We start from the raw sequence: 23487 nt of genomic DNA, 5'->3' as shown, positions 1-23487 counted from the left end.
CAAAGTAATCTGCGTAAATGTAAAACGCATAGAACAATGGCTAAATTGCTGTTTTTTTATATCCCCCAAATTTTTTTTATAAAAGTTAATAAAAAAAATTCTACATACCCCAAAATGGTGGCATTAAAAAATACAACTCATCCCGCAAGAAACAAGTCCTCATACAGCCATGTCCACGTGAAAATAAAAAAGTTATAGCTCTTCGAATGTGACGATGGAAAAACTAAAAAAATTGCTTGGTCATTAGGGCCCAGAATGCAAGCAGGGGGTAGGGGTTAACTATGTTTCTGTGTTTTGAGAAATAATTTATTGCCATTATAAAGAGAAAATAATATCGTTTTAAAAAGCAATTCCAGTAATAATTGATATAAACATTAAGACCAAGTGCTGGACCATGTAATGTGACAGACCTTAAGTTATGTGTTTGCATATATATTTAGATTTTGTGTTCCAACTTGATTATTAGAGATGAGCAAATCAATTCAAAACAAATTGAATTTGGTGTGAACTTCCCAAAAGTTTTTATATTTACCATATTGCATATTAGAAAAATGGTGGGGGAAGAGAAGGATCTAAAAAAAACTATTATAGTCATCTGGTCTTCAATCACAGGATGTCCTGGTCACATGGGACAAAACTACATAATCTTAGGAGGCCGCAAGGGACGCGTTGCAGCAGCGGTCACATGTGACAAGACAAGATCATCTCATTAGGCTGGCAGGGACAGGTCAATACGGGAGACCAGGGGAGGTGAGTATGGTAACTTTTTTTTTTATGGGGTGGAATCGCAAGTGCCCTGATTGCCTTGTTTGACTATCTGATGTCTTCTAGGACTGTATCCAACTTGGGAACAATCCTAGAAGTCTTCACAGAGTCAGTCAGGGCAATAAGGGCACTTGCGATATGCGGCAAATTTATGCGGATCTAGTCAAATTGGACAGCCGATTCGGCCCAGATAGGAATTTCGCTCATCTGTATTTATTATTTTGATCATTGTATGCTTTGTACATAAGTTTGGGAGATTGCATTATCTAGAAAAGCATGTTTTCTTAGGCTCATTGCCTAGATTGCTATATTTCTTAGACAAGTTTTCTGGCCAAGCAGAGCAGGGTATCGGTTAGTGTATGGCTACAGAATGCTATGACTATTGTGATCTGGTATAGAAAGATCTTAAACCATCATAAATTAACTGATGGCACAGTATGTCTGATTGTATCAACTGCTTCATGTTGGGAAATATAATCATTATATTATCGAAACTCAGTCCCCAACTGCACATTCTCAGAAGTCTTTCCCGTTTCCCGCACAGTCAATCACAATCTTGATTGGCCCGTTTTTTGCTGTCTGTCACATTTCCCTAACAGGCCACTGTCCTTTTTGTATTCCTTTGATTTAAGACCTCATTATCATTTGCCGGATGTGAAACCTTATCTATTTTGGATATATTCCTGCTGACCAGATGAGGAGCTGCCCTTTCAGGAAGTACTGCTTAAATGGGTTTTACAGTACCAAGAAATTGATGGCCTATCCTAAGGATAAGCCATCAACACTTGATCGGTGGGGTTCCCTCTACTGGCACCCCCGCCGATCAGATGTGTTGAACTCGTACGAGCGCTGTCTCCCCTTCATTCCATATCTGCTCGTACTGTGAATCGCTGACACACGACACACTTGTAGCGACGGTTCACAGTATTACAGCCTTCTCCCATTGAAGAGAATATGTCTCAGCAATTCGCAGTACGAGCAGATATGGAATGAAGTTGAAGCAGCACTCAGACGAGTGCTGCAACCCCTTTAAAACAGCTGATCGGAGGGGGTGCCGCGAGTGGGACCCCTACTGATTTGGTATAGGCCATGGTATAGGCTATCAATTTCTTATGACTGTAAAACACCTATAAAGGGAAACTCCAACCAAAACTGAAGTTTGCCATGTGTTTATTAAGTCTCTCTATGTGTGAGTCTCTAACCTGTTCTTTTTCTTGCTGCTTTTATTACTAAATATCACACTGGGGCAGACTTTAGTAACATTCTTCTTTCTACTTGGTTCAATAGGGTAAGCCTCTGTCACTCATACAGGCACCGGAACTTCCTGTGTCATAAAATTGCATGGACTGCTCCACAGGGGCTTGTCACAAGTGGGGGGAGGGGCTCGAAATCCTATCACAGTTACGGATGATGACAAGACATGCTCCTATCACACTTTATAATAAAAAAGTAATAATAATCCCAGTTCAGTCTCCCTAGCTCTATATTTATAATCTCTTAGTTTATTTAGGAAAATACTGAAAGAATGATAATCCCACTCCACCCAGCAGGCAGAGATGGTACTGGCTCTAGCTGCCCATGTGATGCTGTGCTGAGGCATCATGTGATTGATAGCATAGCAGAGAGGAAGAGAAAGCAAGGAGCAAGCTAGTATTCAAAATGTTGTCTAATCAGAAGACGATAGGAGGCCGGGATGCAGGGAAGTGAGTACAATATACATTAACCCCTTCCTGCTGCAGCCATTTTTCGGATTTTCACTTCCGTTTTTTACTTCCCACATTCCAAAAGGCACAACTTTTTTATTTTTTTGTCGATATAGCCGTACGAGAGCTTGTTTTTTGCAGGACGAGTTGTAGATTTTCACTGCACCATTTATTCCCCACTCCAATCTTTTGGGGGATTTCGTATCTACAGCGTTCACTGTGCGGTAAAAACAGCATGTTAACGTTATTCTGTGGGTCAGTACGATTATGGCGATACCAAATTTATATAGTTGTTTTATGTTTTACTGCTTTTACAAGAAAAAAAACTGATAGTTAAAAATAAAATTGGTGCTTTGTTACCATATTCTGAGCCATAACTTTTTTTTTCCGTCGACTGAGGGCTTATTTTTTGCGGGGTGAGCTTTAGTTTCTAACGGAACCATTTTGGGGTCAATGAGACTTTTTGATCACTTTTTATTCTATTTTTGTTGTGGGAGATGAAGTGACCAAAAAGTATCGAATTCGGGGATTTAATTTTTGGTTTATTTTATGGCATTCACTGTGGGGACTAAATAATGATATATTGTAATAGTTCGGACTTTTACGGACGCGGCGATACCAGGTATGTTCATTTTATTTATTTTTTTACATTGTGCTTGAGGAGAAATCGTAAAAAATTATTTTTTTTGGAACATTTCATTTTGTATATACATACCGTATTTTTCGGACTATAAGACGCACCTGACCATAAGATGCACCCAGGTTTTAGACAACTGAAAATAGGAAAAAAAATATTTTTTAAAAAATAATTTATTCTGTTTCACCACATTCTGAGAGCCAAAACTTTTTATATATTTTTTTCATCGATTGAGCAGTGTGAGGGCTGTAGTTTTATTGGCACCATTTTTTGGTCCATACAATTTTTTTTAATTTCATTTTTTAAGCTCTCAAGGTGACCAAAAAACTATTTTGATGTTTTACATTTTTAAACTCACCGTGCAATTTAAATAATGGTATATTGTAATAGATCTGATTATTACAGACGCAGCGATACCAAATTATTTTAATATTTGACATTGTGCTCGGGGAACTTTTAATATTTTATTTTTTTTACACTCCTGAAAATTTATCTAACATTTTTTTTTTTACACACTTTATTAGTTCCCCTAGGGGACTTGAACCAGCGGCCACTGGGTTGCATGTGGAGTTACTGAAACAGCGTAACTTGCTGAGCTACACTGCTTCCCTAATGCCCATAGTAGTGAATGGCAGTACTGTTTCCGTAACTACTTTTCAGTTCTATGGGAGTTACGGAAACAGCTTAGCTCAGCGAGTTACGCTGTTTCAGTAACTCCACATGCAATCAAGTGGCCGGGAGAGCACAGAAAGCTAGAACGGGGTTTAGGGGGCCCCGTTCTAGAGATAGGTGGGACCTTCATCTATCTGACAATTATGATATATCCTATGGATATATAAATGCCACGACATTTAACTAGTTAAAGGGGTTTGCCAAAAATAGGATATGGGCTACATGTGGGATTGCTGGGGGTCCGACAGCTGGGACCCCCAGCGATAAGGAGAACAGGGTACCGAAAGTCACCCAAAGCGCTGCATGAGAAGCCTTCCGGGTTCTGTGCCCGGCTTATCTGTTCCACAGCTCCATAGAGATCAATGGATAGCCACTCGCGCATTCGCAGAAGAATCCCATTGATCTCTATGAAGCTGCCAGACACAGAACGCGGAAGTCAAAGCTTCTCATGCAGCGTTCTTGGTGACTTTCGGTCCCCGTTCTCTTTATCTTTCACACATATCCTGTGGATAGGGGATACATGTGTTTTATGACACAACCCCTTTAAACTGCCAGGAACAGCGAAATTGCTGTTCCTGGCCGTTAGAGCAGCGTGTCCATTGTAAAAGACAGCTGACACCTGCAGTGTATGGAGCGGGCTCAGCGCGTGAGCCCGCTCCATACACCCCCACTCCATGATGTGCTGGCACGTCATAGGTCGGGAAGGGCTTAAGTAATGAAGCAGTCAGGGGTCCTGGCGATGCCGAGTCCCTTGACTGCGGGCTATAAGACGCAGTGACTTTTTAGCAAGATTTACTCTTGCTAAAAACTGCGTCTTATAGTCCGAAAAATACGGTATATATATATATATATATATATATATATATATACATACACTAATGTATTCCAGTATATCATTATACTCACAGTCTCATATGAAGCCCTGACAGAAACGGCTTTATAGGTGTGCAAAGATATCAGGACCCCGTGGGGGGCAGTTGCGACATTACATGAGGCCGTGGAATCTAAGTGGTTAAATGAGCGCGATCTAGCTCCAGCGGGATCCCGCTAGTTACACTGAAGTGTCAGCTGTAAGATACAGATGACGCGCTCGTTTTATGCAGCCCGTGAGCCCGCTCTATACTCCCCCACCCGAAGTGTGCCGTATATATAAGGCGGATGTCGGGAAGGAGTTAAAGAAGTCCAGAGCTGGATAGACAATCAGGTGGGGGGTGCAGTGATGGAAAGTTGTGTTTGCACTTGGGGTCTTCTTTAAGATGCAATAGTTCTGAAGCAATGAAGTTGCCTTCTTAAAGAGGCTCTGTCACCAGATTTTGCAACCCCTATCTGCTATTGCAGCAGATAGGCGCTGCAATGTAGATTACAGTAACGTTTTTATTTTTAAAAAACGAGCATTTTTGGCCAAGTTATGACCATTTTTGTAGATCTTACCTGCAAACGCTGATGCTGCTGCAGAATCAACTGTAGCCTCTGGTGCGGATGTGGCCGTCACGATGCAGGACCTGTGAGTGACGTCACAGATCTGCACTGTCAGAAGCTGGGCGTTCTGAAGAGAAGAGGATGTTACTTCTCTTCAAAGCGCCCAGCTAGTAAAAGTATTAAAAACGCCCCGATGTACGCACATAATACACGCCCACTTGGACTTTTACTTTTAAACACACCCACTTGGACTTGTGCAAGCCTCATTTGCATAACTACAAAAATGGTCATAACTTGGCCAAAAATGCTCGTTTTTTAAAAATAAAAACGTTACTGTAATCTACATTGCAGCGCCTATCTGCTGCAATAGCAGATAGGGGTTGCAAAATCTGGTGACAGAGCCTCTTTAAGCATATGCGGTCACTTCCTCTTTGTTCTTTCAAGGTTTCAGTAAAGAACCACAACTACAGTATAGCCAATGTAACTAGACTAAGGAGCGTACAATAAAATTCTCTGTGAGATCAACGTTAAGGCGCTGTTCCTACTACCTTTCTGTCTATGTAGAGATATTATTACCAGTATGAAAAGTTCCCTGACGAACTATAAGAACCTCTGATCATCTATATATGTTTATATAAAACAAAACAAATAACTCTTAAAGGGGTTATATAGAATTAGAAAAACATGACTGAATTCTTCCAAAAACTGTGCCACATGTGCATGGTTTGTCTCTGGTATTTCATATTGGCTCCACTGAAGGGAATAGGGCTGAGCTGCAATACGACACACAACCTGTGGACAAAACTGGCACTGTTTTTAAAGGAAAGCAGCCATGTTTTTCTAATACTGGACGACCCCTTTAATTCTGCTGCTTCTCCATTTACCAGCATTAGATGTATATGTACCTCCATTTGAACCTATTACTGACCCACCAAACTGAAGCTGAAATTGCAATATAAGGCTTGATGTACTGTAATTTTCTCTATGCCCAGCCATCTGTACGGTATTCGTGCCAGACATTAACAACTTAACCACTTGTTAGGATCATACCACCGGTACGCCAGGGATTTCAGTTATAATCAGTTCACTATGCCATCAAGATTCAAAGCCATGATAATGGCACTATACCTCTAAGGATTACAGACACATCTGGTTCACTGTACCATAAGGTATTGCAGCTATAATAAGGTCACTGATCCATCAAAAATGTATGACTATTCAGTATCCATTATGTAATGAACACTAACTGTACCACCAACCACCAGGGACTAGACACTTACATTTCCAGTGACCACCAGAATTGAACGCTATGAGTTAACCACTTATTAGATCCTTATTCTTCCATGGATATGTTGAATGCGCCATTATCATTAGGTACCACATGTTGAATATCTACGAAATTCCTTCTGATGCGTAAAGGTTGGTACTCTGTGCGATAAGGGTGGTAGTGAGAGAGTGGGCAATAAAATAATAAGAAATAAAGCAAAAAAAAATTGTAATCCAAAGTTATTCAGAATGCTAAATATTGACTGAAATAAAATTTATAATCTCAGCGAGGATGATAGCTTTAATGATCACCAAACAATTGCTTCTGGCATTGCCAACTGATTAGGGTTATCATAGTCAGTTAGTACAAGTCTGTCAGTTAGATAGTTTAATCTGTCTTATGGTTGCTATAAGCAGTGGCGTAACAACCGCTGTAGCAGCCGTAGCCATTGCCACGGGGCCAGCCGACACGCCGCCCCCCCCCCCCCGTGCCCAGAGGCACCGCTAGCAGCTTCGGGCGCAGATGCTATTGAACTCTATGACAGAGCAGGGAAGTATCCCCCTGCTCTGCCATAGGCTACTGTAACAGTGACGTAGCTCTAGGTCTAGGGGTCGCAACGGTCGCAATTGCCTGGGGGCCTATAGGGACCCCGTAGCAACACTGCGCTGACCGCACTGGTCCTGCTTCCTAAATGCTGGATCAAGGAGCTGATGGCTCCTTGCTCCAGCATTCACTCTGCCGTGAGCGGCTCTGCGCAGGCTGGTGCTATGTAGTGACGTCATCGCGCCTGTCTGCCCTGAGTGACTTAGAGCACAGACCGGAGGAGAAGGATACTCCATCCGTCGTGGAAACGGGGATAGGTAAGTAATTATGTTATTATTTATCTATTAGGCACTATTGGGCATAATACTGGGTAGGGAAGGGGGCAGATATGGTGGCAGCTATAGGAGCATTTTACTATATGAGGGGCATTATACTGTATGGACAGCATTTATACTGTGGGGGCATGATACTGTGGGGACATCTATGGAGGGGCATTATACTGTGGGGACAGCTATGGATGGCATTATACTGTGGGTCAGCTATGGGGGGCATTATATTGTGGGGCAGCTATGCTGAGCATTATATTATGGGGGAAGCTATGGGCGGCATTATACTTTGGGTACATTACACTGTGGGGGCAGCTATGGAGGCATTATACTGTGGGTACAGCTATGGTGGCATTATACTGTAAGGGCAGCTATGGGCGGCATTATACTGTGGGTGCATTTTACCGTGGGGGCAGCTATGGAGGCATTATACTGTGGGGACAGCTATGGTGGCATTATATTGTGCGGGCAGCTATGGGAACATTATATTTTGGGGGCAGCTATAAGGGGGCATTATACTGTGTGGGGTATTATACGGTGGGAGCAGCTATGGAGGGCATTATATTGTGTGGGGCAGCTATGGGAGCATTATACTGCATGGGGCATTATACTCTGGGGGCTGCTATGGGGAGCAATATACTGTGGGGGAAGCTATGGGAGGCATTTTATTGTGTTTGAGCATCTATGGGAGGCATTATACTGTGTGGGGCAGTTATGGGAGGCATTATACTGTGTGTAGGCAGCTATGGAGAGCATTATATTATGTGGGGGCAGCTATGGGGGGCATTATACTGTGTGGGGCAGCTATGGGGAGCATTATACTGTGGGGGCAGCTATTGGGGTATTATGCTGCATGGGGGCAGCTATGGGGCATTATGCTGTATGGGGAAATTTGTTTGGGCATTCTACTGTATGGGGGCATCTGTGCGGACATTTTGCTGTGTGGGGCATATGTGTGGGCATTATATTGTATGGGGGCATCTGTGTGGGTGTTATACTGTATGGGGCATCTGTGTGGGGATTATACTGTATGGGACATTATACTATATGGTGACAGCTATGGGGGCATTTTACTATATGGGGGGCACTATAGGAGCATGATACTGTGTGGGCTGAACCGGGTGTGTATGGGAGGGGATTGGGTGGGATTAGAGACGTGGCTTAAAAGACAAAAAAAATTGCCGCTATGTGGTGCATTGATTGCCCCTCTTTGTGATACTTGAAAGTATAGCACTGTCTACAGGGAGGTCTGTATAGCCCTGTCTACAGGGGGCACTGTGGAGCACTGTCTACAGGGAGGGCTGTATAGCACTGTCTACAGGGGAGGCTGTATAGCACTGTCTACAGGAGGGGGCTGTATGGCACTATTTACAGGAGGGCACTATCTACAAGGGCAGGCACTGTGTGGCTCCCAGGGGAGGGGGCCCCAGTCAAAACGTATGCCATGGGGCCCAGTGTTTCCTAGTTACGCCCCTGGTTATAAGAAGCCGTTATTTATACAGCAAAATAAATTATACAATGTAGCAATTCTCTATTTGATTGCTGTCTACATATTTTGTACTATCTCGCCATGCCTTGACAATATTTTACTCCTAGTAAAATACAATGTCAGAGTTATAAGCCTGTTATCCTGAAATGAATCCACCACATTAAATTGTTGTTTTGTTTCAGGAGACAGTCTAGCTAACACCCTATAAAACCAGCGTACAAGTGCAAAATTTGCTGGTCTGTTTTATATCTGAACAAAGGAAAATCATGTTTGACCTTTTTCATTTCCATATATGCATGATGTTAAAACTTGATTTATTGACTAATAAGAAAGATACTTTTCCTGCAGATATACAAGTTAAGGTGGAGGTATATTGCTGTTATTTAGACTACTAATATGTGGTGTGACAGTATATTAGTTTTAAAATTAAGGGAGGTCTGTTTATCTGGGTGCCTATAGGCGAACCAAACCTTAGGATTTATTTTGGTAGACAACTTACTTTGTTTTCCACCTTTGACCTTTCTTATAATAAGTTAAGAAATCACACAATTTGACTAAAGTTGTGTCATATATTGCATGAATTATTAACTCTTAGAATCCTACTTTGTAATACCAAGAATACTTAAAGAGGCTCTGTCACCAGATTATCAAATCCCTATCTCCTATTGAATGTGATCGGCGCTGCAATGTAGATAATAGCAGTTTTGTTTTTTTTAAACGATCATTTTTGCCCAAGTTATGAGCAATTTTATATTTATGCAAATGAGCTTTTCAATGGACAACTGGGCGTGTTTTCTCGTTTTACCAACTGGGCATGTATTGTGTTTTTACCAACTGGGCGTGTATTGTGTTTTTACCAACTGGGTGTTGTGAATGGAAGTATATGATGCTGACGAATCAGCATCATACACTTCTCATCGTTGCCACCCAGCTTCTCTCACTGCAGACATACAGCGTGACGTAACCCACAGGTCCTTCAACATTGTCGTCGGATAAAGAAGATACATTGGCTCCATGCATCCAAAAGGTTAATATGCTCGTCTCTAGGGAGTTTGCTATGCTTACCTGCACATATCCTGCACTGTACCCTCTGACGCCTGGTGCTGATGTGTCTTCTCTCTTCCGACGCCAAGGTTGAAGGACCTGTGGGTGACGTCATCATTCCCAGCCAGCTTCTTTCACTGCTGACACACAGCGTGACGTCACCCACAGGTCCTTCAACCTTGGCGTCGGAAGAGAGAAGACACATCCGCTCCAGGCGTCAGAGAGTACAGTTGAATTTGCAGCAGCATCACCATGTGCAGGTAAGCATAGTAAACTCCCTAGAGATGAGCATATTAACCTTTTGGACGCCTGGAGCCGATGTATCTTCTTTGTCCGATGACAATGTTGAAGGACCTGTGGGTGACGTCACGCTGTGTGTCAGCAGTGAAAGAAGCTGGCTGGGAATGATGACGTCACCCACAGGTCCTTCAACCTTGGCGTCGGAAGAGAGAAGACACATCAGCTCCAGGTGTCAGAGGGTACAGTGCAGGGTATGTGCAGGTAAGCATAGAAAACTCCCTAGAGACGAGCATATTAACCTTTTGGATGCCTGGAGCCAATGTATCTTCTTTGTCCGACGACAATGTTGAAGAACCTGTGGGTGACGTCACGCTGTATGTCTGTAGTGAAAGAAGCTGGGTGGGAACGATGAGAAGTGTATGATGCTGATTCGTCAGCGTCATACACTACTATTCACAACGCCCAGTTGGTAAAAACACAATACACACCCAGTTGGTAAAATGAGAAAACACGCCCAGTTGTCCATTGAAAAGCTCATTTGCATAAATATACAATTGCTCATAACTTGGGCAAAAATGATCGTTTTTAAAAAAAAACAAAAAACTTTGCTGTTATCTACATTACAGCGACGATCACATTCAATAGGAGATAGGGATTTGCTAATCTGGTGACAGAGCCTCTTTAAGTGTGCACTTTTCATCAAAGTTTCAATTTTCTTGAAGCACTATCACAAGAAAATTAATCTTTACACAATTCCCAATGAAAACAATGGGCTGACATGCTGGCGTCTACAGAGAAAGGGATATTCTTTGCAACAGCTCTCCTCTCCGGCTAATAGATGAGGGTCCTAAGTGTGAGACCTCCCTCTATTAACTCAGAAAATGGGTCTTCTAAACCCGGCGATTCCTTTTAATTATATAAATCACTTTTTAAAGTTATAGTAAAATTTGCCAAATTGTACGTACCTTGGGGCCAAATTTAGGTCTAGAATGAATATAAAGAGAAGAGTAAAGGTGGTTTTACACGGGCAGATTTTGCCTGTGTTTACCACTTTTAAAACAAGTGCCGATTGACAATACAGCATTTCGATCAGAGCTCGTTGCTCCCTATAAACGGAGCAATGATCGTTTGGTATGATGACGAACAATCATTATTACGATCACTCATCCCCATGTATTTGCATCATGTCGGCAGCACATCTTCCTGTTTACAGAGGGAGATGTGCTGCCGACACAATGATATTCAGTGCTGCATAAAAGATGCCATCAGCCGATTAATTAGCGTTTGGTCATTCATCGGCTGATCTTTACCCTGTTGACAAAGAGTAATAATCGTGAACACTCATTCACTCAATCATTGGTCCATGTAAAAGGGCCTTAAGAAACAAAACATGTATGTAATTTTACTAAGAAGAGACACACATTACCATTTCTGTATTTATAAAGTTTACATTGTAAATAATTACAACACAGGCAATATTTTTAAGGGATCAGTTTTCTTTGGCAATCACTATTAGATTTAATGGTCTCCATGATACAAATTTTCCATTATAAATTCTGCACTGTTACAACTGTATTTTAAAATGTGAATATTTATTATAATTATTAAATAAATTATTTATTAAAAACAGTTTCTATTTTATTAATTATATTTCTAATATGTTATTAAACATTATAATGGAACTCTAAATGTTAAAAAATACTAGCGAACGGACCATGATATCCTCTACTTCTTTACTCCCATTCTATCCCATATTGTAATTCTAAAGGTGAAAAAAAAAACTTCCATAAATTTCCATTTTAAAGATGACTCATCTTTAGCTGTGAGATGGCCTGGCACAACATGTACCTTCCCTCTGTCTGCAGTAGAAGACGAGCTAAAGTTAAGCCATGTCTCATTAATACCTCCTCAATTCTTCTCTAGCCAAAATGGATTAGATTAGAAAATAGACACCTGTTTTCTTTGCCTGATTTCTAAAAGAGATTATTATTATTATTATTATTATTATTATTATTATTATTAAAGAAAGTCTTGAAAAAAAAAAGTATAATCTTAGATTATATGTAAAAAAAAGGGGAATAATTTATTTTTCATAATTAGAACTTTCATCGTTATTCTTAAAAAAAGATCTTACTTTTGAGAAATACAGTCATAATTATGTGGAAAAAACATTGGTTGTCATAAGTCATAATGTTGAGTTATTTTGGAGAAAAAAAAAGGCATTTTGATTTTCCTTTATTTTTATTTAATTATTTTTAAAGAAGCTAAAATATTACTTTCTTGTCAAACAAAACATAAAACCATGTGTTTGCTTCTAATCCAAGACCCTATAAATTTTTATCCTAATCCTATTATATTCTGAAACAATTTTCGTTATATAATTTTAACAATATATAATTTCATTCTCATGCAGTCAGTAAGGGTATAATGTTAATCCCTTCATTTTACATCCTCATTGTCTGTTTTGTACTACTTTCCAAATACATAAGGACACATTTCAAGATCTTTCTTCATCCACTAATATATATTCACAGTTTGACATATGTTATAATTTAATCAGATTTCATACACCCCCTCATCTCTCATTTTCCACCTTCTACCTCCATAATTTATGGTCATTATTATACTGCAGTCTCTCCTAGATTCAATGCTCATCCGTTCCAAGTGATCATTTTATCCTACAGGCTGGGGTTTTTCAATACATTACAAATCCTACACTAGTTCTGCCAGAATTCATAGACCCTGATACAGGTGGCATCATTGGAAGTCATCTGGGCATGATTTGGGCAAAGTGAGGATGATTACGAAGTCACTAAGTCATCTTAATTTGCAATGTGGAGTGCAGAATAATTTTATGGTAGCCCCAGATGGAATTTAGGGAGCCAGTTAGTGGGTACAAAAGCACCCATTGGCTTGTATTATCTAGGACATCTAAGAGATGTAGGAAAATTTGGCCAATTCTATGGTGAAAAAAACCTGGCAGGGGGTACAGGACATTGAATTTAATGTGCTGCCCTCACATGAGGTTTTAGGATGGGGCTAGCAATAAAAAATCCTAATGAAAAACAGATTCATAATAAAAATAATAAAACAATTATATATTAGATTACAAAAAGAAGTGATAAAAAGTAAAGGGGGATAGACAAAAACATCAGGCTAAGGCCTCCTGCACACTTCCGACACGGTTTTCACGGCCGTTTTTGACGGATCCGTGTGTCCATTTTGTCGGCTGTGTGCAATCCCGTGTACACTCCATGTTTCTGTTTCCGTGCGCCGAGCATGGTACTGTCCAGGGTGCTGAGAGAGTTAATGGGCTGCACTGATCGCCGGTAACTCTTTCAGCCCCCTTGACAGTACCATGCTCGGCGTGCGGAAAATACAATTTTAATGTAATAAAATAAAAAAATAAAAAAAATAAAAAAATGTTATACTTACTTTTCTCCTGTCCGGCCTCCAGCGATGATGTTTCATCCATGTCGCCGCTGCAGCCAATCACAGGCTGTAGTGGCTGTCACGCACGCAGGATGACGTCAGAAGGCCGGCCTCCAGGGATGACGCTTCATCCCACGTGACCGCCTCTGCAGCCAATCACAGGCTGCCGCATCATTCTGAAAGGTCGGACTGGAGGAAGAAGAGGAACTCGTCACCAAGACAACGACCGGGTAAGTATGAACTGATTTTTATTTTATTTTTAATCAGCAGCCTCTTTTCTCTATCAGTGATTGATAGAGACAAGTGGCTGCCGATTAGTGTAATATTTCTGTTATGTTTTACTGCCCGCCCGGCGGTTGCTAGGCAACGGCTCCGTCACACACGGACGGCACACGGATGCCAGTTTTTTTGACGGCCCCATTGACTTGCATGGGCCTCACGGTCACGGAATCCCGGACCAAAGTAGGACATGCTCTACTTTGGATCGGAACGGAGCAACGGACCGTCAAAAAAACTGAAGTGTGCATGGCCCTATTGAAATGAATGGGTTCAGGGTGCTATGAGTGACAAAAACGGATAGCACCCTGAAGGAAAAAATTGAAGTGGGCATGGGGCCTAAAGGCCCACATTTACTAAACTGTTTACACCAGGTTTTGTCATTAATTGTGCCAAATATGTGACATGTGACATGTGGCCCCACCTCCTCCATAATTGGCCCCGCCTCCTCCATACTCTAACCCTATCATGGTGCAGCTTCTTGCTGCTCTGCGTGAGCATGTATTCCCAGCCTTTTGTCTACAGTGCAGCGGCGAGTTTACTGCTCACACAGAGCTGAGCTGACAAAGGAGTCAGACTCAGTCTAGCATCTTCATAGAAAATTGTGTCCATCCTCAGTCCTCTCAAGTCTCCACAAGTAGGTAAATAAAGAAAGCAAATATGCAAAAAAAAATTACTGTGTTATCCCCTTCCCCTCCATGTGGAACTATAACTCGCAGTATGCCCTGATACCTTTAGACCTTCACGACCTGCTGGGAGTTGAGGTTTCCCCCCACAGTTTGCATTAAATGGGCTGTCTAGTCCCTAAATATTGATGGCCTATCCTCAGGATAGGCCATCAATAGCTGATGGGTCGAGGTCCCACTCCCGGGACCCCCGCTGATCGGCTGTTTTGAAGGAGCCGCAGCACTCGTACGAGTGCTGTTTCCCCTTCATTTATACTTGCTCTCTGTGAATCGCTGACATGTATGTAGTGGCGATTCACAGTATTACAGCCGCCTTCTGCCATTCGCTTCAATGGGAGAAGGCTGCAATACTGTGATTCGCCGCTAGATCCATGTCAGCGATTCACAGAGAGCAAGTAAAATTTAAGGGGAAGCAGCACTCGTATGAGCGCTGCGGCCCCTTCAAAACAGCTGATCGGCTGGGGTCCCGGGAGCGGGCCTCGACCCATCAGCTATTGATGGCCTTTCCTGGGGATAGGCCATCAATTTTTAGGGACTGGACAACTATATGGTCACCACATGGTGCTAATATTGGTCTTTGTATAGCGGTTTTTATTCAGTAACAGTATGGGGGTATTATTCAGTAACATTATTGGGGTATTATTCAGTAACAGTATGGGGGTTTTATTAATTTGCTATGTGGTTATGGTGTGGAGGTTTTATTCTGTACCAGTATGGGGATATTATTCAGTCACTATGCGGTTATGGTGTGGTGGTATTATTCAGTAACAGTATGGGGGTATTATTTAGTCACTATGTGTTTATGGTGTGGAGGTATTATACAGTAACAGTATGGGGGTATTATTTAGTCACTATGTGTTTATGGTGTGGAGGTATTATTCAGTAACAGTATGGGGGTATTATTTAGTCACTATGTGTTTATGGTGTGGAGGTATTATACAGTAACAGTATGGGGGTATTATTTAGTCACTATGTGTTTTTGGTGTGGAGGTATTATTCAGTAACAGTATGGGGGTATTATTCAGTCACTATGTAGTAGTAATATGTGATTATGATGTGGTGATATTATTCAGTAACAGTATGGGGGTATTATTCAGTAACAGTGTGGGGGTATTATTCAGTCGCTATGCGGTTATGGTGTGGTGGTATTATTCAGTAACAGTATGGGGTATTATTCAGTCACTATGTGGTTATGGTGTGGTGGTATTATTCAGTAACAGTATGGGGGTTTTATTCATTTACTATGTGGTTATGGTGTGGACATATTATTCTGTTCCAGTATGGGGATATTATTCAGTCACTATGCGGTTATGGTGTGGTGGTATTATTCAGTAACAGTATGGGGGTATTATTCAGTCACTATGTGGTTATGGTGTGGAGGTATTATTCAGTAACAGTATGGAGGTATTATTCAGTCACTATGTGGTTATGGTGTGGAGGTATTATTCAGTAACAGTATGGGGGTATTATTCAGTCACTATGTGGTTATGGTGCGGAGGTATTATTCAGTAACAGTATAGGGATATTATTCAGTCACTATGTGGTCATGATGTGGCGGTATTATCCAGTAACAGTATGGGGGTATTATTCAGTCACTATGTGGCTATGGTGTGGCGGTATTATTCAGTAACATTATAGGGGTATTATTCAGTCACTGTGTGGTTATGGTGTGGAGGTTATATTCAGTAACAGTATGGTGGTATTATTCAGTCACTATGTGGTTAAGGTGTGGTGGTATTATTCAGTAACAGTATAGGGGTATTATTCAGTCACTATGTTGTTATGGTGTTGCGGTATTATTCAGTAACAGTATTTGGGTATTCAGTCACTATGTGGTTATGATGTGGCAGTATGGTGGTGGTATTCAGTCACTGTGGTTATGATGTGGGGGTATTATCCAGTAACAGTATGGTGGTATTATTCAGTCACTGTGGTAATGGTGTGGGGGTATTATTCAGTAACAGTATGCAGGTATTATTCAGTCACTATGTGGTTGTGGTGTGGCGGTATTATTCAGTCACTATGTGGTTATGGTATGGAGGTATTATTCAGTAACAGTATGGTGGCATTATTCAGTCACTATGTTGTTATGGTGTGGCAGTATTATTCAGTCACTGTGGTTATGGTGTGGCGGTATTATCCAGTAACAGTATGGTGGTATTATTTAGTCACTGTGGTAATGCTGTGGGGGTATTATTCAGTCACTATGTGGTTATGGTGTGGAGGTCTTATTCTGTCACTATGTGGTTATGGTGTGGCGTTATTATTTAGTAACAGTATGGTGGTATTATTCAGTCACTATGTGGTTATGGTGTGGAGGTATTATTCAGTAACAGTATGGGGGTATTATTCAGTCACTATGTGGTTATGGTGTGGCCTTATAATGTATTTGGACCTTATAATGTATTATTATTGGTAATATTGGTCTTATTATAGTGAGTTGTGTTCAGTAACAGTATGGGGTTATTAGTCAGTCACTATATGGTTATGTTGTGGCGGTATTATTCAGTAACAGTATGTAGGTAATATTTCATCTGATATAATGGTATGATTTAATAACTGTATATGTATATAGATAATTTTTTTGGGTGAGGGGGCAGACATATGGGGGCTTACAGCACTCCTGGATGCGCTAGAAGTCAGTGATACAGTTCTCTGCACATCGCCTTCTGAATTGACTGCATTATTGATACACTAAGATGGTGAGGTTCCTGACTGACATTTATCCGTGTATTGATGCGTTGATATGACTCCCGAATAAATACAGCTACATCATTCATTAAATCAAATATTGATGCACTTGAAATCACCATTTTTGTGGGCTACCTGCCAGCACTTAATTCAGTACATGAGCATAGCACCAGACATGGATTTGGCCTTGTGACTCTGCTGACAACCACACAGAAAACCCTCTATATTGTTCTTGCATGTTTGCAGCTCCATCTGTAGAATTGGCAATACAATGTTTTATGTCTATTTTGCATGACTGGAGAACTCCTAGGAATTTCCCCGACATAAGAGATAATGGGCTTGAGACACCAGCAATGGAAGAATTGAGCAAACACTTCTCACATTTGATGAAAGAGCCACAACTGACAAAAAGCTTGTAATTGTTCTTCTTGGTGTGGTTTACATGCATTAATTTATCATTTATGTTTTAATAAATTACTCTGGTTTTTAAGGGGTTATGCAGGACTTTAAAATTGATGGCCTGTTCTTATGATAGTCCATCAATATCAGATCGGTGGGGGTCTGACTCTTGGCACCCCTGCCGATCAGCTGTTTGGAGGTGCCTTCATTGCTTATCAGTCACAGATCTGTAGTTTTAGTATAGTAGCAGCTGTACCTGGTATTTCATCTCAGAGTAGCTCAGTCCCAGTCAAGTCAATCCAAACCTTCTCATAACCTACAAGCTGACAAACATATTTCACATTCACCACATCACAAGTGGGCCCGTGTTCTATCAAATGCCAGGGCTGAATTTCAATCCCAGTCCGGCCCTGCCATCAGGCAAGTGGTGGTAAAATGGTTAGCACTATTGCTTTCCAGCACTGGGGTCCTGGGGTTCAAGTCTAACAAATTCTCCATGGAGTTTGTCTGCAGCCGCTGAATTTACGTGGATCCCAAAAGATATTAATATGTTAATTGATTTTCTATGAAATTGGCCCTAGTGTGTGTGTGTGCTGGAGGTAAAGATATTAGATTATGTGGGAATGATGTGAGTGATTACAATCTCTGTACGGTGCTGATGAATATGTTGGCGCTGTATTAGCAATGGGAAATACATTTGCAGTTTTAGCTTGTAGATCCAGTGCTGACATGTATGTACTGTGCAAAGGCAATAAAGTATAAAGGAAAAGTGTTTAGTGTTGTGTATAGTCCTGTTTATATATATGTGAAAATTATTTAGTAATAAATGTCTATACAATTATTTGTCATTTTCGAACCACGTATGTGTGTTCGTCATATGTCTATAGGTCAGCGCTGATTGGACATTGTCAGTCTGTGTAAGGACACACCCCCAACTGGTAACACCCAATTTAAATTTATTCATAACCATCTAGGAGGAATAACATAGGAACGGCACAATGCAGAGTTTTAAGAAAATATGTTTCAGTATAGTTATTTAATGGGGAATACAATTATTTACTAAAACAGGCATGTCTGGAGAGGTGACGGGTGCTCTTTAAGAAATGCAATTCACAATTTGATCAGGAGGTGATACTTATTGAACTCTGAAAATACCTGAAAGTTTTGTTCAGCTGCTCATAAACTGGTTCCCTCTATGAAATTTTTTGTATTGTTATTAACTGCATATTAAATCAGCTTATAGTAATCTATTGAGAAAAAAAACTCTTAAAATTAACCCGTTAAGGGCATGTTCACCTTAAATTTTTCACTTTCGTCGAAGGTATACGTCAGGAGGAGTCCGAAAGTATACCTCCGACGGAAGGCACCGATGTATCCCACAGTATAGTCATACAGTGGGATATGTCGCCCAAAATTCCCAGGCACAGCGCTACTTTATATTTGGACAATGATGTCAGGGGCTTTCAACTATGGTGTCCCTGGCCAGAGCATCGCAGGCGCTCTGGCCGGGAACTCCTGTCTTGGGGAAAAATATTACGTCACTTGCCATGTATGGACAGTGATGTCATGGGCTTCTCCAGTTGCGAAGCGCTCGGCCAGAGCGCTACCGATGCTCTGGTTGGGGACTCCATATTTTAACATCACTTTACATACTGTACATGGACAGTGACGTCAGCGGCTTCCCTGGGGCCGGAATTCCTGGGACGAGCACTACCTGATGCTCTCCTGGGGATTCCAGCCCCGGGAAAGCTCCCCACAGTATATGTTTAACGTATACCTGTGACGGATGCCATACAGTGGCATCTGTCACACATAGGCTCCCATGCAAAAAAAAAAAGTATACTTTTACGTTATTCCATCCTCCAAAAAAAAGGTAGCCCGACGGTGGCCTAAAGAACACTCTTTTGGAATCTGTCAGGCTAGTTGAGCCCCATGGACATGTTTAGATTGTATGAAGGAGCTTTTCCAGTGTGCACGCTAAACGTAGGGCCAAAACGCGATGTGAACAGGGCCTTATACAGAATATTACTTATACATCTATTGATTTTTTTTTTCTCATGAATTGAGAATACGTGGAGAGCATTAAAAGTTGAGAATTTATGAAAATGCTGTGTGCAATAAAGAACTTTTATATACTCTGGTGTATGGTATGGCATGGACGTACAGTACATTTGTAAACAAAGCTTGTCCATACAACCACAGTTCCAAGATTTTAGCTCTGAGAACTTATTGTAAAGTACAATGTTTCTGACTGAGCCTTTTACTCAACAAGGATATATTTGTTTCCGGTTACCGCATAACTGTTGATGTTTGATTCGTTCAGTAAATCAGCATGAACTGAATGATGATACCAATGTACCAATAATCACTTGTCTAGTGCATTCGCACTTTACATTGACACTTATTAATTGAAGTAATTTTGTAGACAATGTGGTGTGTACTCCAAAATAATAAAGTTTATGTATGTGTTATATATCTAATAATAATCATATTTTTTTTATATATATATATTTTGTATATTTATATTTTTATATGTATTTCTTTTTGTTAGTTTTTATATATATATAATAGATATTTTGCTTTTCAATAGTATTGATCCAGGTAGGGACCAGTAACCCCACTTGTAAAAGCGTCAGCGCTGGGCTATTTCTGTATACAATACAAGCCTGATCACCTGCACCAAGTACAGAACGAATAGCTCCAGTGCTTTTGGAGCACACGTTGTCGGTATAGCTACCAAATACTAGCCCTATGGGTTTCTTTACTTTATATATCTGCCGTAAATCTTGAGGGCCTGCAGAATTAATCTGTTAGATCTTGTAGCATTCTAGAAGTCTAAATGCACAATGTACTAGGAGCATCGATTTGTGCGTGGCGTGGACATAAATTGCTAGCCGCTGTTGGCGGCAGAACACTCTGTCTTAAAAGGTGGAGTGCACACCGCCTGTGTGTTCTGACCAATAAGAGGACACAGCAGGTAATGCATGTCCCGCCCTGTTAGTAAGGGGCTCGCCAAATACAACCAATCACTCACCGGCTTGGACCGGGCCTCCCCTGAATGACGTGCGGGGTGGTGATTGGCGTATCGGTGCTGCACTGTGTAACAGTGCATGGTCTATCCCCATCGCTGGCATGGATCAGACAACTCTCCAAACCATCCCTCCACATTAGGGGGGGGGGGGGGGGGGGTGGAACAATGTCGGGACATACATAGATCATCCATTGTGTAGTATGTACTGTGAGATAAATCCATGGCTATTATTCTCATGAGGAACCGATGTTGATGGATTTAGAGTTCGCTGTGTTTAGAATTTTGACATTCTCAATTCACTGTTTGGCAGGTGTCTGGTCCAAAGTTATAGAATAGATAACAAAAAAAGGATTGGTTTTTTGTCCGTACCTAATAGAAATTCCCAAATAAATGCAATAATTTATTGCACGGTGCCGTTTCCGGAAAAGGCAATATATAAAACAAAAGAGAAAAAAAGGAAAAATTCCAGAAACAACAAAGGCACTTTTGGGATTATAAAAATTATAGAAAAATATTTTATTGAGTTTCTAAGTAAATTTCAGAATATAAATATATAGAATAGATAAGCCAGTGTTATCTGAATAGTCTATCCCATCTATAGGACATAGGTTAAGGATCACTCTGTGTTCAAGTCTATACATTTATATAAAACTGGTAAAGGACAGATAATCATTGATACCCTCCGGGCTTGATGTTTTAAGTCGGTAAATCCACCTACATTCCTTTTGAAGTAAGAGTCTATCTGGATTGCCTCCACGATTGGATGATCTGATCACCTCTATAACTTGGAATGTAATATCTTATAGGAATCTTCTCCGGAATTCCCGCATCGTTTTGCCCACATAGTTTTGTACACACCACATTGTCTACCAAATTACTTCAATTAATAAGTGTCAATGTAAAGTGCGAAAGCACTAGACAAATTATTATTGGTAGATTGGTATCATCATTCAGTTCATGCTGATATACTGAACGAATCAAACATCAACGGTTACGCGGTAACTGGAACCAAATATATCCCAAATGGGTAAAAGTGAGAAATAAACTATATGTTCTAGGGAAAATTAACAGGAAATTAATATTATTAACAGTGACAAAAAGTTAATACATTTATACTGTATGAACATGACAATAGGACAGTACCCCTTTAAGCCAGAATGAATGGAGGGATTGTACTAAGCGGATAGGCTGACCGTGACGAAGCAAAAATGAGATAATGGAAATTCTTCTTTTTAAATTATAAGAAAGCCATGCAAGTCATTTCAAATGTTTTATTCCCATGAGATTTTTTTTCCCCATCATATCCATAAATAAAAATGCCTATAGTCTCAATTTGCCTGCAGCACAAAAGTATAACACGGGAATTAACATGTGAAAATCTTCATAGATTCTTAATGAATACGTCTGCTGACAAATCACTTGGAGAACATACTTATTAACACTTAAAAAGGTGTTAAATATTATTTGTACTATCGATGGCATGTGTGTTTACTGATGAAAAATGTATTGAAAAATATTGCTATGCATAAAAGAAATAATGGGCCATGGGGGCGTGGTCGGACGAGCATGGAGTAAGACGTGTTTACCTTAGCTCTGTTACACCAGGCATCAAAATGGCTTTAATCGGCACATCGAGAGAGGGTAAGTGACTTTAGGGTTACAGGATAACAAGCCACAACAACGCTTCACATGGGGAAAGCAAAAAAGAAGGCGAGCTCAGCCAGACTTATTGAGTTCTTCCCGTCCACGAGGTCTCAAGATGGCGCCGGCGCTAGACGGGACATGGAACATGGAGACAGAGCTACTCCTTCCCCCGCGTCTTCCACATCCAGTGTATCTGGTTGCATCGCCTCCCCCCAACTGCCATCAGGGGTCCTTGGAGCGGATCATCTCCGGAGTACTGTGAGTACTTATGTGGGGTTGCCTGAAATGTCTCCCACGGTGCACATGGACGGAGGACCGCCATATGCTTCACAAAACTTACAACACTTACCTCTTCACTCCCGGCCGTTTCATCCTGTTACGGAGGACGTGCTGAAAGGGATGCTGGATAATTTGAGATCTTCTTTGCAAAAGGACATACAGTCTGCTTTTTTTAATATACAAGCCAAATTTACTGCACTTGGTGATCGTACATCTCATATGGAGACCCCTCCCCCCTTTATCCTTCCCTTCCCCCTTCTTTATGGTTTATTTAGTGTGTTTCATGTCCTATGAATATTGATACTTTTTCCATTTGTCTTTGAGGTAAAATCTCTAATTCTGTCCTTGTTCCAACTAGGATCCTTTGAAATAATTTATACAAATTGAAGATTATATTCTATGCAAACTAATGATATAAGTGTTCAGAGATGCTATTACCATTGGACATGTTGTTGAATTGTTGAATTTTTGTTCACTTGTCTGTAATGTTTGGAAAAAATAAAAATACATACATTAAAAGGTGATTGCAAATTCACCTGGGAGAGTGCTGCAGTTGCTTCAAGAATGGCTGTTGTCTCCGCAGGGTTCTTCAGGATCGTCGTCAAGACAGACTGTTGCACCCCGACTAGAGGAGGACTGGGTTACTAAATCTCCACATTGATTTTATCGTGTTCCTCTCGATAGAATGCATTGATGGCCTTTGGAGGGTCTGGACGTTTTCGACATTTCTTCTTCTTTTTTGCAGGGTCCTGGACTGGTGTTCAGTATAGTGCCTAAAGTATTGTACCTAAAGTAAATAACTGTCTATGCCTTGGTACGGCCCATGTTGAGACATTGCAAGTGATTTGTCTCTTTTTCCTCCCTGTGTATCCTACCTATGGATGCGAAGTTTCACTGGTTTGGTTCAGAGTTACTGACCGTTTGTCAGCTGTACTTTTTGTTCT

This window comes from Rhinoderma darwinii, chromosome 4, assembly GCF_050947455.1.
Source record: "Rhinoderma darwinii isolate aRhiDar2 chromosome 4, aRhiDar2.hap1, whole genome shotgun sequence".
Lineage (NCBI taxonomy): Eukaryota > Metazoa > Chordata > Amphibia > Anura > Rhinodermatidae > Rhinoderma > Rhinoderma darwinii.
This window is presented reverse-complemented; position numbering follows the sequence as displayed.